General features: G+C 36.1%; 1 pseudogene; it reads left to right on the top strand.

Annotated features, from left to right (window-relative positions):
• The first annotated feature begins 9,530 nt into the window (after positions 1-9,530).
• Positions 9,531-10,112, top strand: LOC149195533 (uncharacterized; annotated as a pseudogene).
• The last annotated feature ends 12,194 nt before the right edge of the window (positions 10,113-22,306 follow it).

Here is a 22,306-nt window from a genome sequence, read left to right as displayed (position 1 = left end):
AAATCAACACTTTGAAAATATCAAAAGATTTTGGATTATGTAAGTGTTAATGGTTTGATTCATTGGTCATCTAATTAAATTAAAACCCTTACTTAGATGCTTTGGCACAATTCCCAAGCCTAGAATTGTTTTCAAAGATACAACAGTGAATAAATTAAAGAAGTTAAGAGGCTCTGATTCCAGATTGGTAGATCCATCTATGTACTAGAAGTTGATTGGTTTGTTGATGTATTTGGTTAACACCATGTTGGACATATGCTTTTTGTTAAAATTGGCAACTAGGGCCAAACTCTATGTGGGTCATCTTATTCATGGCTGATAAAATTTTTATTAAATTCCTCTCATTGAGAGGTGTAGGGTTGATCTAAAGATCATCCGATTCCGACAAGTATTTATGGAGATATGAATTTATTTTGATTATGGAATTATTATCAAGCCGACCTACAACTCATGTAGGCTCAGAAGCCCAACAGTTGCATCTATTCAAACATCAACAGTTGTGTATAAATACAGGAGGACTTTTACTCATTTGCACACACTCATCTCATCACATCTCTCTCTCTCTCTCTCTCCTGCGCAGAAAAGAGGGTCTTCTCTACTGCGCAGAAAAGAGACTCTCTCTCACACATGTGGAAGCCTGAAGCTGCTAAACTTGAAGCTACAACTGAAGATCCTAAATTTGACCAGAGTTGACCATCAAACCTCCTCTTATGAACTGCGTTGTAGGTCCATCTGGACCTCCTCTGAAGGCCGCATTTTTTGGTGGTGGAATCAAGCCGATCCGACGGTCGGTTTGCGAGATATCAACTGCCCTAGTTTTGATGATGAAGCCGCTAATGCTGATGTTGTTGATCTAGGGTTTGCTACTGCTAATATAAATTAGATTTATTTTACTATTTCTCTCTACTGAATTATTGAAGATAAAAGAAGATTTGATCAAATGGTTTCCCCACACACTGTGGGGTTTGTTCCTGGCTAGCCGCCACATCTTGTGTCTCTTGTCTTGGCTTGTTTTCTGTTGATCGTTTAATGTTCTATCTGCACTTTACTTATGCACATGTGATTGCTAATCTATGAATAATAATAAGAAAGAAAAGTAAATTTCTCTAAGCATAGAAGATACCATAACTTAACACTTTGTACCACCCTAGTTTGGTACTACCCTGGATATGGCCACTAGCATATGTTGACGATAGATGATAATGTTGGCAATGATGGATAAAAAAATTTCTTTAGAGAAATTTGTTCAAACTAAGAACACCTATGACAGTGATTATGAATACCTCCCTAGTTAAGAGGGAGTGTTGAATTTGTAACTATGGGCAATATTCACAATGTAAATTTGGTCACTTGATATAATTTTATTTATCATTGTAAAGCATATTTATAAATGCTTGATTCAAAGGAAAATTTATTTGAGTCAAAGTCCCATTGGACTTTTTAAAGATGAAAAATTGAATTTTTGAAATGTGAATTTGGCTCCAAAAATGACAAGTCAACTTCCAACCAATTCATTTTTTCCTTGTCCAAGAGACGCATTCATTCATCCAAGAAAGACTACTATATAAATGCATCTTGACCTCCTAGATTTGGGCATTTTATTCTCTCACAAAAGACAATTTCTGGGCAAGGAAGTGAAGGACAAGAAGGATGAAGTAGGATGAAGAAGGAGGTTGAAATATCTCTTTTCTCTCTCTCTTGAAAATTGCACATGTGGATTAGTATCTCTCTCACTGTGGTTCCCATTTTTCTATGGAAACTATTGCAGGGGGTGAAATTTCTAGGTTACTAGGGAAACTATTGCAAGGCTGAAATTTTTGGGGTAATTGGCTATTGCAGGAGTGCCAAAATTTTGGATCAGACAGGCAAAGCAAAGTGTAGGATCAGATTGGGTGACTTGAATTGGAGTATAAGACTAGGTTTGACCATAGGTCTAGGTGTGTCTCTCATTGAACAAGAAGAATTTCTCTATTGAAAAGGTTGTTGGATTTTTCCCCTTTGTGGGTTTTCCCAGGAAAAATATTGTCTTCTTTTGTATGTTGTGATCTCTACCATTCCACTATTCTTTATGGTTGAATTTATTGAAGTATAATTGCTTAATGATATATTGGAATAAGTTAAAATAATATCTACATCAATTACAATTATCATAATTTCATAAATATTATGTTAAGCTTAATCGTACTAAGAAAATCAACACATGGAATAATTTTCTTTACTAAGTTGGATCTTCATTCTAGATGTCATCTAATCATAATGAGGAAATAATACATTCCTAACAGCAACCTTTAGAACAAAATAAGGTAATTATGAGTTTTTGCTTATGCCATTTGGACTTACTAATGCACCTTCAACATTTCAAAGCTTGATGAATTCTATTTTCAAACCCTTGCTAGAAAATTTGTGTTAGTATTTTTTGATGGAATACTAATTTATAGAAAATATTTGTAATATCGTGCATAACATGTTAACAAGGTCTTAACACTATTAGAAAAACAACAACTATATGAAAAGCATTCCAACTGTGACTTTGGCATTCAAGAAGTGGAATATTTGGGTCATATTGTATCCCATGAAGGTATTAATGTGGACCCTAAAAAAATTAAAGATATGAAGGAATGATGAATCCCAAAGACCCTGAAGAAATTCATAGGATTCTTAGGATTAATAGGATATTACTACAAGTTTGTCAAGAATTATGTTCAAATAGAAGCACCTCAAACAAAATTATTGAAGAATGAATCACTTTCTTGGACTAAAGAAGCGACCAAAACTTTTGAGAAACTTAAATAAGCTATGTGTAAAACTCCCGTACTAGCCACACCTGACTTCACCAAAACCTTCAGTGTGGAGTGTGATGCTTAAATCCATGGCATTTGTGTATTTTGTATGCAAGAAGGAAGTCCCTTTTCCTTTGAAAGTATCAAAAAATAGAAAATAACTTACTCAAACCCATCTCTGATAAAAGAATGCTAGTCATACTACATGCATTTAAGAAATGGTGTCCATACCTAGTAAGAAGACACTTCAAAGCAAAAACAAATCATATTAACTTGAAGTATTTCTTGGAAGAAAAATTATCTTTAGAATAGAAACCAAAATGGGTTGCAATGATGTTAGGTTATGACTTTGAAATTATCTACAATAAGGGAAACCAAAATATTATGGAAGATGCACTCTCAAGAAAAGAAGAAGACACAAATGGTTTAATATATGTTATTTCCATTCCATGGTCTAAATAAGTGGAAGAAGCAAGGATAGAATGGAAGCACGATGAGAAGGTATGCAAGATCATTTAGAAACTACAAGAGGACCTCTATGGAATAGAAAAAATTATGTGGAAGAATGATTTTTTGTGGTATCAAGATTTCTTATACTTATGTAAGGATTATCAACTCAAACAGAAGGTCCTTTTGCAATTACAAACCTCATGTAGGAGGACATTGAAGGTTCTTTAAAACATGTGACAGGATTAAGAAAAAAAATTGGAATGTATTAAAGTAGATGTGCAAAATTTTGTGGCTAGATTTTTGGTATGACAATAAAATAAGGGAGATACAATCAAGACCCCATGGCTCCTACAACCATTATCTATACGAAGACAACATTGAGAAAAATTTTAAATGGATTCTATTATAGTTTTACCCAAAACTGAAGCAAAGAATGTCATTAGGGTAGTGGTAGATTGAATTACAAAATATTTCCAAATTTTCTCTCTTTCTCATCCTTTTAAAACAAGAACAATGGTTAAATAATTCATAGAAACAATCCAAAAGCTACATGAAATACCAAAGATTATTGTAAGTGGCATAGATCCAATTTTCACTGCAAAAAATTATTTTGAATTATTTTGTTGTTTGGGTACTCAAATGGCTTGTAGCTCATCTTACTATCCTAAATTCAATGGGAAAACTAAGATTGTGAATAAATGTTTAGAAGGATATATACATTGCTTTCCATCTGATAAATAGACACAATGGATTAAGTGGTTGTTTGTGGCAAAATGATGGTACAACACATCCTTTCATACTTCATCAAAAATATCTCCATTTATATCACTTTATGTATATCAACCTATGTCCATCACATGATTCTTGAAGGGTACTATAAAGGCTCGTGGAGACCCATATAGGGCACCAACAAGAGGTTCTAAAACTCTTTAAGGACAACTTAGTTATAACAAAAAATAGGATGAAGCCATAGGTAGATCAATATCACAGTGAAAGGGAATTTGAAGTGGGGGATTGGGTGTTTGTGAGACTACAACCATATAAACAAATGTCTCACAAGCAATTAAAGAAGGAAAATAAATTAGCACAAAGGTATTATGGCCCCTATAAGGTCTTGTAGAGGATTGGAAGTATGATTGACAAATTGGAGTTGCATCCATTTTCACATATATATCTATTCTTCCATGTTTCTTGTTTAAATAAGGTAATCATTTTACAAAAGTTTAATGAAGAAAGGAAAATCATACTAGAACTAGAAACAATCCTAGAAACAAGGATTAAACAGTTGAGAAATTATTAATTACTGCATCAAATGGAAGCCTCCTGCCAGTGGAAGAGACAACATGGAAAGATGATTTGTTCATACATAAACACCTTAGTTAGTGAAGTTTTGAGGACAACAATTGTTTGAAGGGGAGGGGCATGTTAAGCCTTAAATAAGCCTCGTGTTAACCCTAAAACCCATTATTAATACCTATATATTGAGTACTTATTACATTTCTATTGTTACATTCTTTTGTCAACTCAAACCTTTCATTGTACCATTTCATTATATTTGTACCCTTTGTCTCCTATGTGTATATATATATATATATATATATATATATATATATATATATATATATATATATATATATATATATATATATATATATATATATATATATATATATATATATATATATATATATATATATATATAAATATATATATATATCTATATATATATATATATCTTGTCTTAGGCATTGTATTCAATGTTAAATCTTGTCTTAGGCATTGTATTCAATGTTAAAGGAGTTTTCCCCCAATAAGTAGACCATAATTGGGTTCTTGAAATTTTTAAGGTACATGGTTCATAATAGGCATAATGATGTCTAATCTTGGCTAGTCCATTGGGGGATAAAGGAAGAGGTAATTTTGTGGAATAAGGATAATATTAAAAATATTATTGCCTCAATTCTTAAGGAGAAATTGTGTTGTGATAACGAGTTAGAGAGAAAAAGGAAACTAAGATATTATAAGGAGGTGATCAACCTAAATCTTGAAAATCAAAAGTACCTTTCTGTCTTTACTAGTGTAAAGATGAAAATAAACATTACTAAAATAAGATCAAATTCTCATGAGCTCCATTATGAAATTGGGTGTTGGTAAATTCCCAAAACCCCTTCAGATGAAAGAATCTGTAGAAATTCCCACTGTAGATCACCTGATAATGCAATATACTAAAGCAAAATACTTGATCTACTTCTACAAACAAACTTGCGGAAGCTTAATTGATTTTGAGCAAGATCAATTAGAACACATATCACAAAGAATGAGAAAGAAATCACACATGAACACAGAAGAATACTCTGGGGAAAGCCTCAGGTAAAAACCCCGATCTCTGTATTATCATACAAGTGGAAATATGTCTGGATTACACAAAGCTTTAGCTCACAAGCTATCTAGCTCTCAGTACAATCCCTCAATACAACTCATAGACTGAATAGACACAACATATGCCTTCCTCCAATCCTCCAAGCCTCTTATTTTCTTGCGTAGTTTCTCTTGGGGTCCAATGTTGCCACCTGTGTGAATTGGCCTCATCACACACTCATCAAACTCAGAAGTAACTGTGCAATATCCAAGGAATGAATTCCTTCTGCATGCAAGATATATCCTCAATGGAATATTCTTGCAATTGATAGTACATTGTCCCATCATCTAATCTCAACTGGGTCTCTGACTGAACTAGCATGCATGAGTTATTTATGAGAGAATATTCAGTTATCTGAAGTGCAGCAGTTACATGCATGCATGCATTAACTAACTAAACTCACAATCAGTTCCAAAAACTGTTGGAACTAATCTAACTGGACTTAACTTAGTTAACTGAGCTGACTAATTACAACTCAAAGTACAACTCATCCTGATCTCCTTTAATCAAGGGATAACTTCCTCAATCAAAGGGGAAACTGTTTCGTCTTCACATAGACTTCATGTTTGATTTCTACAACTAATTAACTCAAGATGAATCAATTAATTATTTTACAAACAGCTACTAAGATCAAATTCGAATTTTAATTCTCAATTTTAGTTTAAGGACTAACTAAAATTGGAATGTATCCCAAGATGCTATTTATAGCAGTGTTATTTTTAGCATTTCTTGTTGCTATTTTCAACACTTCCTCTCAACAAGAAAGGGATTATCAGTCACCCCAATCTTGTTTCTGTGGAACTCAAACTTGCATCTTGACAATGCCTTAGTCAAAATATTTGCATCCTGTTCCTTGGTCGAAACATACAGCAACAACATGATCCTCTTCACCACATAGTCTCGAAGATGATGATACCAGATATCTATGTGCTTGGACCTGTCATGAAATACTGGATTCTCATATTGATACAACTCGGATTATCGCAATATATCATAGTTGGATCCATCCTTTGACCAAAAAATCCCACTAGAATCTTCCGCATCCAAATGGCCTCGCATGTTTCCTGACTAGCAGCCATGTATTCTATTAAACACACATGGACAGCAAAGGAATATGAAAGATAAAACATGAGAGTACATCTTTTATTAACAACTGATATACATTTATAGTACATTGTTTGACCATTGGGTTTCACATCCCAAGGTCTCTTGGACTCCTTTTGTCTATTCGGCTTCCACACTAACCCATTGAGGATTAGGTGTCCAACATTCCCCCCCTTAATCCGAAGGGTTATGTATGAGTCCAAGAAGAGAGTTGTAATAAAAAATGTGCAAAAATGTATGGCAGCACTAGGCTGAATGTGCTCTCTGAAATGTTGGTATAAAAGGTGGTGGTTTAAGGATGACCACCAACACTGGAACGCTTAGTGCAATTCCCGGAACTCTTCCAAAACTGGCAAGAAGTTGAAGTCTTCTGCTAGAGGAAGTGGTCCTATTGTTTTGAGGAGGGAAACCTTCAACCATGAAAGGGAGGTCTCACCCTGCATAAAGGGAGAAATTCAACCTGAAAAGGGAAGTCTCAACCTGTGATGGTTTAAGGATGACCAACAACTCTAGAATGCTTAATGCAATTCCTGGAACTCTTCCAAAACTGGCAAGAAGCTGAAGTCTTCTACTAGAGGAAGTGTCCCCAATTATATTCTTGGAATTCTTCCAAAACAGGCAAGAAGCTTATGTCTTCTGCTAGAGGAAGTGTCCTAGATTACCAAGTGAAGGCATGCTTAGGGGGCATCTTTGTTTCTGGCTACAACTCTGAAACTGGTATGGCAGGTTATGGCTCAGGCTTGCTTGATGTAGCTTTGAAGCTTGTAGATGACCATCATTTCCCCCCTGTCAGATACAAGGTAAGATGATGGAGAAAACTCAACTGCAAGACTGTTCAATACTCTTGAACAAGTTCTGACATGTGATTGTAATATCTTCTTGGTTGTTAATGCCCATTGCTAAGTAGCGATCCATCCAAGATGAATCTTTGTTCTTGCAGGAAATTTGTTTCTGAAGCATTTGTGTGAATAATGGGTGGTTTTATGACAGTGCTTACATGGATGAAGATCAAAACAATTATCTTTCAAATGGCCAACTCGGTCACAGTGTTGGCATTTCACAATCTTTTGTTGTTGCTGCTACTGTGTAAGAGGAGCAAAATCTGGAACAACTGGAGGTGAACTGTCACGAATGAATCCAGCACTCTGAAACTGAATGGGCTTTGAGTAGTCTGGAATATGAAAGGACATCTCCTTATCATATCCAAGACTTGTTCTATGCTTGTTGTGGACAAGCTCCTCCCAATGTCTGATGATGGGCTTGGGAAGTGCAAGCTGAACTTCTGCATCTGCATGTAACCTTGCTGCATTATTGGGTACTAAATCTGAATGAACTGTAACATTATTGTCTTGTTGTTTATGGGAGTTTGTTTCAATATTCTAAACAGAAACAGGTTCAGAATGATGACTCCACTGTTGTAATTCTTCTTGCTGTAGTTGAGATTCAAGTTGCAAAAATTCAATCTGTTCTTGTGCATATTGTAGACATGTCTGAATTTCTGAGAGAGAGCCTTTGCTGATTTGGATTTTGTCATCAACAGTAGATTGTATAAGAGTTTTCAAAATCTCTAATACTTCACCAATTTGAGTCATTTTCTCCAATGTCAAAATTACAATTTAAAAAAACTGCTTATAGCTACTGATCAATGAAGAAGAAGCAACACCCAGTCACAATAAAGAGGTGAAATAAATGTACACCTACTACTCAATACTCCACTATGAGTTAAAAGTTTTCAACACCCACATTATTTCACTGAATATCTCAACTAATTAATAAATCACTCAAAATCAAGTCATTGATGACTATAACTACCAATTCAACCAGATTTTTTTTTACAAGAACCAATGTAACTCATTCCATTCCAGGCACTTTCAAATATTTAAATAATAAAAATTGAGGAAGAAACAAAACTAGAACGAAGGTTACTATCTTGGTCCTCAAGTTGTCTCCCTTTGTGTGCCCATGCAAAAATATGTTAGTGCCTCGTAGTTGCTCTTTATTTCAACCTCAAATTATATTGTTTTGCTTTCGACCTCAAATATTGACAAAGTGTGGATGCTATTATTACCAAAGTATTTTGGTTTCAGCGCAACCTATGAGAGGCTCTTGATCTCAACTCACATATAAATTATTGAGAAACCGGCTTCTCAGTAAGGATAATCACATTGGCATAATTTAAAGCAAGAGCAGAACCTCCAAGAATAGACAGCGGTGTATGAATTAGCTTCTTACATTTGGAACCAAATTGTGCCCTTATATTTGGATATTTATTATAGATAGGACCAAAGTGCAGATACCTTATAGGTCCACTTGCAGGTATGGAGAGGATTTTAAAGGCAGTAACATTGCCAGCAACATTTATAGGCAGCAATGTTGCCTTGCTATTCACACTTGTCCATGAAACGCTCCAATTCTGGCTCTAATGTTGATGAGATCCTCACAATGATAGCTTCTTACGCACCTGGTACTGCCAGCGAAGATTATATACCAATAGCACTGAATGATAATAAATAGCCCCCTTTTTGGTATCAGATAACTACTATACGATACCACAGCATAGACAATGTATTCTGCTCCACTCTTTTGTAGTTAGTCAATTCGTAAAATTGTTGTAGCGGCTACTCTCTAGTGGGGATTGGTTGTCCAATGGCTTCTCTAGAAAACCTATATCAGAGCAATTTAACTTTTTGAGTTACAGAATCATCGATTTTCTGGTGAAATTTGAGTTCTTGTTAAATTTCATAAACTTCGGACTGTACGATCACCAAAAACCCTTAATGGTGATACTCGACTCGAAGCATCATGCTCTAATACAGGCATTGCTAACATGCAGTCCATTGAGAGAGAAAGAGGTCAAATTTATATTCAAAACTGTCTGTGTGAACAATGTGGATGTAAGCGAAAGAGATTTTTATGAGTACATTGGAAGAATCAATAAGGAGCTTGACTTTGTGCAATTTGAGGCTCGAGCTGGCAGAAACCAGTATGATGGTGAGATTTATTACGGCATCGTCAACAAATTTGTTGATGAGCATGCAAAACTGGGGACTCAGTATTCACTGCCGCAAATTGCTTTCTTCAAGGCCATGATAGAGGCAATTCTTCAAGATCAATCTGGCAAGGGGAAAATATCAAACATTGAGGCACTAAATATTCACCTTGACTGTCAGGTAAAGCAAGAGTCACAGGGTGATCCAGGTTAGGTTCCATTGGCATTCAAGCAATTTTCTATGGCTCAGAAGGAGAAAACTCTTGAAGACCTTTTGAGAAACCGAGGGTTGCGAATGGCGATCACAGACGCCTCCTCCAACACCAAGATATCCGCGCAGGACTCTGATATAGTGAGAAATGCAAGTTGAGGCTATGTTCCCACCAATAGTTGTGCCTCCCTGCGCTCTCAACCATACACAGTGTTAAGAAATCCTCTCGACAAATAATAGAGAGGTACTACTCTCGTATGACACTCAACTTCCATACCAACAAGATAATTGTTGAGGAAGTTGCAATTTTTCCCTCCAAACATCTCAAAAACAAAATCGCAACATTTGATGAAACGTATTCAAAAAGGGGCTAGTGAGAGGAATCTCACTGAAGCTTGAAGCATTAACGAAGAGAGGTTCGGTTCATTGATAAGAGGTTGAGGAATTTGTGCTGGCAGAAGGCAGATGTGTCAGGCTGCAGAAATGCAGAATATGGGCAGAAAATAGTGACTACAATATAGCTGATAGGATTCACTGTGAGGTAAATATAACATTTATGTAGGAAGGACAGTGCAAAAGGCAGAGAGGACAACTAAAATAGTGCACAATGGTAGAGCACCCAGTTTGAAGAAGACCACCTAACTAATGGTGGGAGAAGGCCACACATCATGGCTCTGATACCATGTTAAACACACATGGACAACAAAGGAATATGAAAGATAAAACATGAGAGTACATCTATTATTAACAACTGATATACATTTATAGTACATTGTTTGACCGTTTCACATCCCAAGGTCTCTTGGACTCCTTTTGTCTATCCGGCTTCCACACTAACCCACGGTGTCCAACATATTCAGCCTCTGTTAAGCTAAGTGCAACTGACCTCTGTTTCCTGCTGTACCAGGAAACTGTAGTTGAACCAAGGTTGAAGATTCCTCTAGAAGTGCTCTTCCGATCTAATGGACACCCTGCCCAATCTGCATCTGTGAAGCCCTAAAGCTTCACTCCCTCTGTCCATCTATACCACAATCCATAATGAGATGTGCCTCTGAGGTATCTCAGCACATGCTCCGTTGCCTTCCAAAACATCTTGGTAGGCTGAACCATAGCTTGACTCAGCTGGTTCACCGCAAAGCACAAATCTGGTCGTGTGTTTACTAGATACATCAATGAACCCACAAGCTACCGATAAATAGTAGCAACTACTACCTCACCTAAAGTAGCATCCTCCTTTCTCCAGTTACCGGCTAGAGGATTTTACATGGGCTTGCACTTCTTCATGTGGAATCGCCTGAGTATCTCATTGGCATACTTGCCTTGAGACACAAATACTTCCCCATCCTTCTGCCACACTTCCATGCCTAGAAAGTAGTGCATAGGACCCATGTCTTTCATCTCAAACTCTCTTGCAAGGTCCTCCTTGCAAGAATTTATCAATTGATCATCACTTGTCAAAATTAGATCATCCACATAAAGAAAAATGATCAATGGCTTATCTTCTACCATGATGTGGTAAAGGTTCGCATCGGCTTCACTCTTGGTGAAGCCCAACCCGGTGAAATAGTTGTCGATCCTGGTGTACAAAGCACGAGGTGCTTGCTTCAACCTGTACAAAGCCCTCTTGAGTCGGAACACATGCGACTCACGATCGAAGGTCTCAAAACCTTCCGGTTGCTCAATGTACACCTCTTCCTCAATATCCCCATTGAGGAACGCAGTATTCACATCCATTTGATGGATATTCTCATTTGAGGAACGCAGTCTTCACATCGATCTGATAGATGAGTACCTTGCTACATGAGCAAAAGTCTCATCATAGTCGATCCCCTCGACCTATGAGAAACCATGGCAACAAACCTTGCCTTATGTTTCTCAATACTACCATCAGCTGCCTGCTTTACCTTGTAAAGCCATCGGGAACTCACCACTGACTTGTCCTAAGGTCTTAGGGAAACATCCCAAACACAGTTCTGAATGATGGAGTTGTACTCCTCCACCATAGCATCAACCCAAACTGGTTGCTGCACTACTTCCTCGAATGAAGAAGGTTCAGACTCTACACACTCCCTAACCAGGGCCATGTAACCAGTGTACCACTCGGGTGACCTCCTTTATCTGCACTGAGAAGATGGTTGTCCCACATTCTCTCGTGCATCCATCATCAATCTGTCATCTTCCCTTGAGCATTTCTACCCATCTCTAGAAGACTCAGCATGAGTGGAAGTTTCCACTCCTGGATCCTCTGCATGCGGCTGCTCTGCATCAGTCTGAGGCTCCTCCTCCTTAGGAACTGAAAGTTCCTCCTCTACATGCAACTTGAGCTCCCTCTCAAGTGATACTCACATGGCTTTCTTCTCGTTGAACTTTATATCTCTACGTACCACTATCCTCTAACTAGTCGGCAGGAACACCCGATAGTTTTGGGGTGTATCAATCTACCCCACAAGTATTCCCAACTCAGTTGTTGGATCTAGCTTCTTCCGGGCATATTTGGTCACATGGAAATAAGCCGATGATCCAAAGATCCTTAAGTGACTCACATCTGGTCACTTCCCGGAAAAGGCTTCCATTGGTGTCTTCATCCCCAGTATACGGTGCAGGCTTCTGTTCTGCAAGTATACTACTGCATTGCATGCCTCAACCCACAAATGAAGTGGTAGGCTTTGGTCATGCAACATCGCTCAAGTTGCTCCCACAATCAATCTATTCTTCCTTTCGGCCACCCCATTCTGTTGTGGGTTATGGGGTGCTGTTAACCCTGTTTAATTCCTTCTATTGCGCAGAAGTCCTTAAACTATTGGGAGACATACTCTCCACCATTGTCGCTAAGCAAGGCCCTTATTTTCTTTCCAGATTCTTTCTCTGCCAAGGCTTTAAACTCACAAAACCTTAAGAAGGTCTGATCCTTCTTTTGCATAAAATAGATCCAACATGTACGAGAAAAATCATCAATAGAAATAACATAGTACCTTTGTTTAGCGGTGGAGGCTGTAGAGAATGGTCCACACACATCTGTGGGAACTCGCTCCAGGATTTCTCCAGGTCTAATGTCTCGATCCTAAAAGGAAGATTTGGCATACTTACCTAAGGTACAACCTTTTCATGTATCTGTTTGGTCTAGTTTTCCCTTGGGAAGTCCAGTAGAAATATGTTGCATGATCTTCAAGGCCCCATGGTGCAAGTGGCCCAATCTTCTATTTCATAGCTCGCCAACATCTTGGCTCTGCACCAACTCTGCTTTGGAACTCAATGCAGCATAGTCATCTACCTCCAGCTTATAGAGCTTCTTAACTCTAATCCCAATCCTCTTGGTCTATCCAGTGACGATATGCCTCAGGAATACCTTTCCTTTTCTAAAGACTACATCATAGCCTTTGTCTTCCAGCATAGCGACAGACACAAGATTTTTCTTCAAACCCGGTACATACTTTACATCAGTCAGGGTGAGAGGAGCTCCATGCTCCCTGTGAAACACAACTGTACCTTCACCTGAAACACGGTACTTTCCATCATTTCCCATCTCAATCTACATCTGGAGATCCTTCTCCTCCAAGGTATTGAAAAGATTCTTGTCATCGGTCATGTGGAATGAAGCTCCACTGTCCAGGTACCAAACACATCCCACCATGGATGAAACCATGCATGTGATGAGAGAGAAATCCAATTCGAACTGTGAAGCCAGTGCCTCAATCTGATCCCTTCAAGGATCCCTCCTTGGATTTCTTCTATGGACAATTTGTAGCATAATGGCCCACCTCATGACAATGAAAGCATTGCACTTTCAATTTGTCAAACTTATTCCCACCATGGGAAGAAGTGGATTTGGAATGGGACGCCTTCCCTTTCCCTTTCCTCGCCTTACTCCCTAAGGCTATATTTTCTTCATCATCTTGCTTTGATGAAGATCCATCTCTGGTGCTTCTCCTTATCTCCTCCTGCATCAGATCCGACCAAAGTTATTCCCAATCTGGCAGATTCTCTCTTCCATTTACCGAGTCTTGGTAGCTATGCCAGCTCTTAGGAAGACTAAGGAGAGCAAGACTCACCATGTAATCATCGACTTTCGTGATCCCTACACTTCCAAGCTCGTCCCTGCAGGTGGTGAGCTTGTTTAGATATGTAGAGATCGTGTCGCCCTTTTCACACTTGATTTTCCGAAGCTTGTCTTTCAGCGCTAGCTTCCTCTGATCGCTATTATTCTGATATAGAACTTTCAATGTTTTCCACATTGAAAATGGTGTCTCCTTCCCATGAAGGCTCAAGACAATGTGGTCTCGAACTCCCTCCAGGAGGATTCTCCTCGCTCTAGCCACACATTTCTTCCATTCCGCCAATTCTTGGGCATTAGCTATTGCTGGCTTGGGTACTTCTTCATCAATGAAGTCCTTTATACCATTGTCCTCTAATACCACTTCCATGCGATCCTTCCAGGCTATATAATTCGAGTTGCCATCAAGGGCATCCTCAAGTCTTAAACCGTTGAACACCATTGGTGAAATTTGAGATGTGATAAGAATTCAAATTCTATAATCATGAACTTCAAACTTCGAACTTCTCCCTTCTTTGTATATTGTTCTTCGCTTTGATCACTTTTTCTCCAATACCATGTAGAAATTCGTCTATAGATCAGCTAGCTCCGATACCATGTAGAAATTCCCACTGTAGATCACCTGATAATGCAATATACTAAAGCAAACTACTTGATCTACTTCTACAAACAAACTTGTAGAAGCTTAATCGATTTTGAGCAAGATCAATTAGAACACATATAATAGAGAATGAGAAATCAATCACACATGAACACAAAAGAATACTCTAGGGAAAGCCTCAGCTAAGAACCTCGATCTATTTATTATCATACAAGTGGAAATATGTCTAGATTACACAAAGCTTTAGCTCACAAGCTATCCAGCTCTCAGTACAATCCCTCAATACAACTAACAAACTGAATAGACACAGCGTATGCCTTCCTCCAATCCTCCAAGCCTCTTATTTCCTTGCACAGTTTCTCCTGGGGTCCAATGTTTCCACCTGTGTGAATTGGCCTCATCACACACTCATCAAACTCAGAAGTAACTATGCAATCTCCAAGGAATGAATTCCTTTTGCATGCAAGAGATATCCTCAATGGAATATTCCTGCAACTGACAGTACATTGTCCCATCATCTGATCTCAACTGGGTCTCTGACTGAACTGACATGCATGAGTTATTTATGAGAGAATATTGAGTTATCTGAAGTGCAACAATTACATGCATGCATGCATTAACTAACTAAACTCACAATCAGTTCCACAAACTGTTGGAACTAATCTAACTGGACTTAACTCAATTAACTGAGCTTACTAGTTACAACTCAAAGTACAACTCATCCTGATCTCCTTTAATCAAGGGATAACTTCCTCAATCAAAGGGGAAATTGTTGCATGTCTTCACATAGACTTCATGTTTGATTTCCTACAACTAATTAACTCAAGATGAATTAATTAATTATTTTACAAACAGCTGCTAAGATCAAATTCGAATTTTAATTCTCAATTTTAGTTTAGGGACTAACTAAAATTGGAATGTATCCTGAAATGCTATTTATAGCAGTGCTATTTTAGCACTTCTATTTTTAGCATTTCTTGTTGCTGTTTTCAACGGAATATATTATCTTTGTGACACTAAGAGGGTTGAATATGAAAAGTAGTTTCTCTTATATTTTCCATCATATATTCAGATAAGATATAAATTTAAAAATATGTGTCATGTTACCAAGTGCCTTGAATTTTTAACTTAGGAAAACTATGGTGATCTTGGAACACTTTGCTTAATGTTTTTCAAGCATAGCATAGAAAAAAACTTCTAAATAATTCCAATTAATATCTTACCTTCTTAAGATTTGATATACCATTTTTTTAGTGGATGCTAATCATCACCATCATCATCATTGTCATAATTTTTTAAAAATTATTGAGGAAATTAAATTGATACTCCTTAATTTTTATTTGTTATTTTTAACTGATAAATATGTTTGGAGAGTGGCACATAACTATCCAAATGCCAAATATTATTGATGAAAATTGGTTAAGCTAACCTTTTTAGATAAAATTGGTTGGAAACATCTTGTGCCACCTTGTACTTAACTAAGAACCCTTATGCTCTTAAGTGAGAGCGAGATAGTTGGTAATCTGTCAACCATAATTGGCCTAGAGGAGAAAACATGTGACAAGAAAAATTTAAATCTAAGGAGGATAACAAGTCCTCTTAACCATCAAAGTCAAACTCATTTTGTATAAATAACATTATATTTGCATTTTAACTAAATAGGGTTTTAAAAAATATATAATATAATTAAAAATAAGAATCAATGTGTTTCTATTAATAAACCTTATTATTATTATTACTATTATTATTATTATTAATTTTTTATATACAAATTAATTGAAAAATAAAATATTTAAAACTATTAATATAAAAAAAAATTATTTTTTCAAAGACATGTTGGATTGGTGGAGCAATGGAAACTAGGATTTGTAGAAGTGGTAGGTTTTTTAATGATAGTAGTCATTCTATGAGAGAATGAAATCCTTCCTTCGTTATGAAGCATTCTTAGTTAGTGTAATGAAAGTTAAATTATGGGTGAAACAAAACCTATGGAAAGAAACAATGACACTATGATATTAAAGTAGGTTATGTCATTCCAAAGAGTATGATTATTGGAAGATACTGAATCATGGGAGGAGGTTTATGGGTTTTCATATGTGAATCAAAGTCATGATGATGTGGACATATTTCTGACTCTATGATACATCAATAAGGAAACAGTTAAAAATACAAATTTGGAAGTCAATGAGGGCAAGGTGGAATTTAAAGGAAATGATGAGAGAAGTAGTGTGGTGCCTTTATTTTTTGTCTTTATGAACGTCAATGATGGCTTAGGGGTTTTGGTAGTTTGTTAATAAAGGTGCCATATTCAAGAGAAGGTCATTAAAAAATTCATTTGAGATGCATAGGTTATCTTAGATAAGGTTGAAGTTAATATGAGTATTTCTTCTAGAACTAAGGGTTTGATAAAGAAGAAGAAGAAAACTTGGTGAGTTAAGGAAGGAAAGAAGTTGAGGGTTAGGATGTGATGCTAGAGAAAATGAAATACCAAATCATGACCTTGGTTGGAAAATTTAATGCTATATTGATATCAAATAAGTGTATAAGGAATTAGATTAAAATTGCATGGAAGTAGCAACTATAATATGTTCTTATATTCCATTTATTGGCAAGAGGAGGGATTACTTTAGTGTTTTAGGTGGCAAAGGATAAGGAGAATAATTTTATATGTAAATGGTTTTTGAATGGTTTGATTTTATCTCTTAAGGAGTGGATGCCTTTGTTAGATCCTATAAGATAGAAAATGGACATCTAACCTCTATGGGTGATGCTCCATTTTATTTCCTTATAACTCTAGTTAGAGATAGCCCTAACCTGGATTGGTAATAATCCAGGTAGTATGTTTGATATCAATGAGAAAATTAGATCATTGGATAAAACATCCATAGTAAATCTCCATGGAGATGAACCCATCTAATGGTCTGTCATATGGTATCGATATACAGGCAAAAAATAGTTAATATAAACAAGAGATATATTATGCGAATATTTTGTTAAGGTGTTACATATGTCAGCTATATGGACATCTAAGGCACACTTGCCAAACTAAATACATTGCAAATGAGGATGAGATGGTTGGTGTAGGGTTGGAAGTTGAAACTAGAGAAGACCTTCTTTTAATGGTGTTTATTAGTAGCAAGCTCAACCTGGAAGTTCCAAAGGTAAGTCAATGTATGAAGAGCATTCTTCTATTATTGTTTAAAGAAATTTAAAAGATATCTAGAGTTATGGATAGTTATTTGATTACCATTAGGGGATCAGTAAATGATGCAGGTGCATAGGTCGAGCTCAAAATTCGATGAAGTTGGACAAGAGCTTACCAATGTGATGGGATGGTCACATGGTAATACTGGGAGAAATTTTTAAATGTTTTGTTAAGAAATTGTAAATATTTACATTTAAGAAGTGAATTTTTTTATTTTTTTTAAATAATATGGAGAAGTTATTTTCGAATGTAAATATAGTTTTCAGTTTCCCTTATTTTGTGGAGAAGGAGAAATGATTCACATTTTTATGACTCTTGGTTGTCATAGTCAGTTTCTTTTGGGAAACAATAAGAAAAGAGTGTTTGGAAGTTCCTGAGAAAAGGAGAAGCTCCAAAGGAGAGGAGAAGAGAGAGGGGAGAAAAGAGGAACTCATTGTTTCTCTGTGTAACTATAGTTCTAAGAAAAATCACGTCTGTAACTTCGAATTTGTGTGAACCGGAAATTATTTTTGTGTGAATGGTGTAAATGAATAACAATTGGGTTGTAAGTTGTGTGATTCTTAAATGAATTGAAACCTTATGGTTACACTGAATCAATTTCTACTTGTGAACCATTATTATTTGTAGCTTTATTCATGTGTGTTTGATCAATTTGAGATCATGTGACTTGTTAAATTGATTTACATTACGAGTTGGTACATTGTGGTTTTGATTGTTGTGTGATTTGTTCATTTATATTTTTCATTCTTGTCGTAATTGCTTCCAAAACCTTGTGGAGGAATGTTCATGGTGTTTTGGCGTAGTGAATGCATAGTTTTTTAGCGATTTGAGTGTTGTTACACTGAAATAGAGTACCATGTTTTGAATACAATCAAAACCCTTTTAGATTGGTTTTATGACTATTAATTTCGAGCTAGCATTGAAAATCCTAGTGAATAAAGGAAAATGAAATCATTTACTTTGTTGAGGATTGGGTCAAGGACGAGAGAGTTGGATTGGGAAAGCGCCGAGTTGGTTTAGCTTCCCTAAAATTGTTGTAAAGAAATTTAATAGTGCACTGCGAAATTATCCTGTAGCGAACAACGCTACAAAACTATTATGTAACGAATGCAAAGTTAATTAGACGGACGCTACTAAATCATTTCATATTGACTGATAAATAAATAAATATATAAATAAATATATATAAATATATATATATATAGATATATATATATATATCTATATGTATATATATATATATACATATATATATATATCTATATGTATATATGTATATATATATATATATGTATATATGTATATATGTATATATATATATATATATATATATATATATATATATATATATATATATATATATATGTATATATGTATATATGTATATGTGTATATGTATATATGTATATGTATATGTATATGCATATATACATATATACATATATACATATATATATATAGATATATATATATATATATATATATATATATATATATATATATATATATATTTGGAGGACTGTGTTTTGTCTTGAAATCAGTTTTCGGCCTACTTTGTATTGCCCAATTTAGAGGAGAAAACTGTTAATCAGGACCTGTTGATGAACTAGCGAATCAGAAAATGGTAGGAATCATTGAAGAAATTTGTAGATGCTCCAACCACATAGAATTTGCATAATTATGTTGGGATTTGTATTAAGAATAATAAGTTTGAAAGAGAACCCCCCTTTTAACAACATAGAGGAAGGTATGGGTATTTTATATTGTTTTTCAGTGGATATGTTAAAGGGTTGAATCCGTTGTTATATGGATTGAGTAGATTGGTGATATTGGCACCGCTGTGAGTAGGGTGCCATCAGTAAGAGAGGTAGACGAGGTGGATTTGGGAAGGCATGGTGTTTCTCATGAACATAATTTTCTTAATATTAAAACTAAGCCCATCACCTCTGTGCATGTGATTAAAAAGGGAACCTTCATCAAAAGGAATAAACACTCTCTAAGACCCCACCCTTGGTGGACCTAGATTTAGAGGTTAACCATGAAGAGGAAATTGAAGCTAATTTCTAGATGGGCAAGGTATTCCCATTAAAAAGCATGAGGGTATCATGGAGGATAAGGTTCAAAGGTATTGGGAAGTTTTACTTTCTCGGGCAATGGTGAAATTAAATTGAATAAGAGAATTCCAGGGAAGAATTTTGTGGGTAGTATGGATAGTTTTAGTGCATTCAACTAATCAAAATAGGATTTTTTTCCAAAGGTTAATATCATCTCAAATTAACAAAAGTAAGAGGGTAGGGATGAAGGATAAATTGTGGAAAGAGGACTAGGTATGGATTAGGGGAAGGTAGTGGTCACATGAAAGGGAATAAGAGCATTATACTCATTATATGAGAAGTTTGTTCCAAAGGCCAAGACAAAATATCATCGCAAATAAACAAAAAGAAATAGGGTGGGGATGAGAAAGAAAACATGGAAGGTGGATTGAGTATGGATCATAGTGGAAGTTAAGCAAAGCCTTGAAGGAAATATCTTCTCACTAATGTAATAAATCATGTTGATCAAGAGGCTTATTAGGGAAGTTAATGACCATCAAAGGGGGCCTTGTAGTAAGGAAAGCACACTCCAAGGGGTTGAAATGATTATTCCTTTTTTTTAACATCAGGGGCTAAGGGAGTGCCCATAAGAGAAGCTCCATGAAGGGATTGGTGAAGTCAAATATTCTAGAGGTTATGTTAATATAAGAGACTATTTTTTAGGCAAATATAGAAAAAGGTATTTTGTTTCTTGATGCAGATAAAGAAATATGTATTTTGTTGGAAAACTTTCTAAGATGGAGTTTTGAGGCTATTAGTGTTAACGAAAGATCTAGTGGTGTGGTGAAATGTTAATAAAACTTCTCATTGCAATTCAAAAGTGTCCTTTTTCATCACTTTGTTATTTGTGTGGATATTTTCTCTCGAAATTCTAAGAATATCTTTAATGTCATTAATGTTTATAGTCCTTTTAATGCTAGAGATATTTTCCAGGAGTCCTATTTGGGGATTTAATCATGGGAAAGGAAAATTTTATGGTTGGTGGTTACATGGACTTCAATTTGAGGTAGGTGAACTACGGTGGAAATTATTGAGGATGGATCCTTTAGTAGAATTTCTTCCCCAAAAGGTTGAAGAGGTTGGAATTATAATATCAATCCCTTGATCCTTACGCATGTTGATCAAGAGGCTTATTTGGGAAGAAAATTACTATTAAAGGGGCCCGTAGAGTAGGGAAATCTTACTCAAAGGGGTTGAAATTATTTTTCTCTCTTTAACATTAGGGGTAGGGGACTAGCCATAAGAGAAAGTCCATCTAGGGATTGGTGAAGTCAAATATTTTAGAGGTTATGTTAATCTAAGAGATTATTTTGGAGGAAAATAAAGAAAAAGGAATTTTCTTTAATGATGCAAATAAAGAAATGTGTATTTTGTTGGAAACCTTTCCAAGGTGGATTTTTGAGGCTATTAGTATTGATAGAAGATCTAGTGGTTTGGTGATAGGTTTGTATAAGTCATTGCAATTCAAAAGTGTCCCTTTTCATCACTTTGTAATTTGTGTAGATATTTTCTCTCCAAAGTCTAGGATTTTCTTTAATTTCATTAATGTTTATAGTCCTTTAATGCTTGAGATATGAGAAGTCATTGTATGAATGGCGGCCAATGGAAAGAACACACAAACATTTGGACCCTACCCGATAGCATTGTAGGTTACCTGAGGAATGACGCAACTTGGAAATGGAAAACACTAGTCACAAAAATATAATTGGTTTTCATTACTGTATTCTCGTTTTTACTTTTAATGTATACATTTTTCACCTCGCGACGGGGTTTCAACAGCAGGAGTAGGGGCGGTTACAATTATATTTCTACCCTTCAAACAGCAACAATGGTAAAACCATCAGAATATGTCGATTTGGAGCCCGAGGTGGAAGATGTCTTGTCGGTTTGGGGCTTGGAGCCAACTCAACAAAATTTGGCCAAGGCGATTCTTCCAGTTAGATCTCTAGGTGGAAAAATGGGAGCCACGATGATTGATTAGAACCCAGAAGGCGGATTAGGCTTTTGGAAGCAGGAAACTCCTATCATTCAAAGGCAGTCGATTGGGGCTCTGGCAACAATCTCCTAGATGGTCGGGGGATAGCAGAGATTTAGGTGGATCAGATGGATGCAAAGAAGGTGGTTTTACTAGCAAGTAAAAGAAATCCTTTGCGACCCCCAGTTTATGGTTTGTTTTCAGAAGTTTTGGAAGTCATAGTTATGAGTAGTGCCCTGAGGAGGAATGAAGGACTAAAAGCCTATCTAGTCAAGGAATGGCAGACAAATGCACTGGTTGTGAGGCAAAGTCTGAGAAGTGTCACTTGTGTGTAGAGGGCCAGTGAGCTGAAAGGAAAATGAGATTTGCTTTTCCCTGTAGACCCCCAATTTGGAGGTGACAAAAGGAAATGGTTTTTATTAGGAGGG

The sequence above is a fragment of the Pinus tabuliformis genome, chromosome 2_2 (assembly GCF_031772625.1).
Source record: "Pinus tabuliformis cultivar Carrire ecotype Pingquan chromosome 2_2, CPIR1, whole genome shotgun sequence".
Taxonomy (NCBI): Eukaryota; Viridiplantae; Streptophyta; class Pinopsida; order Pinales; family Pinaceae; genus Pinus; species Pinus tabuliformis.
This window is presented reverse-complemented; position numbering and strand designations above follow the sequence as displayed.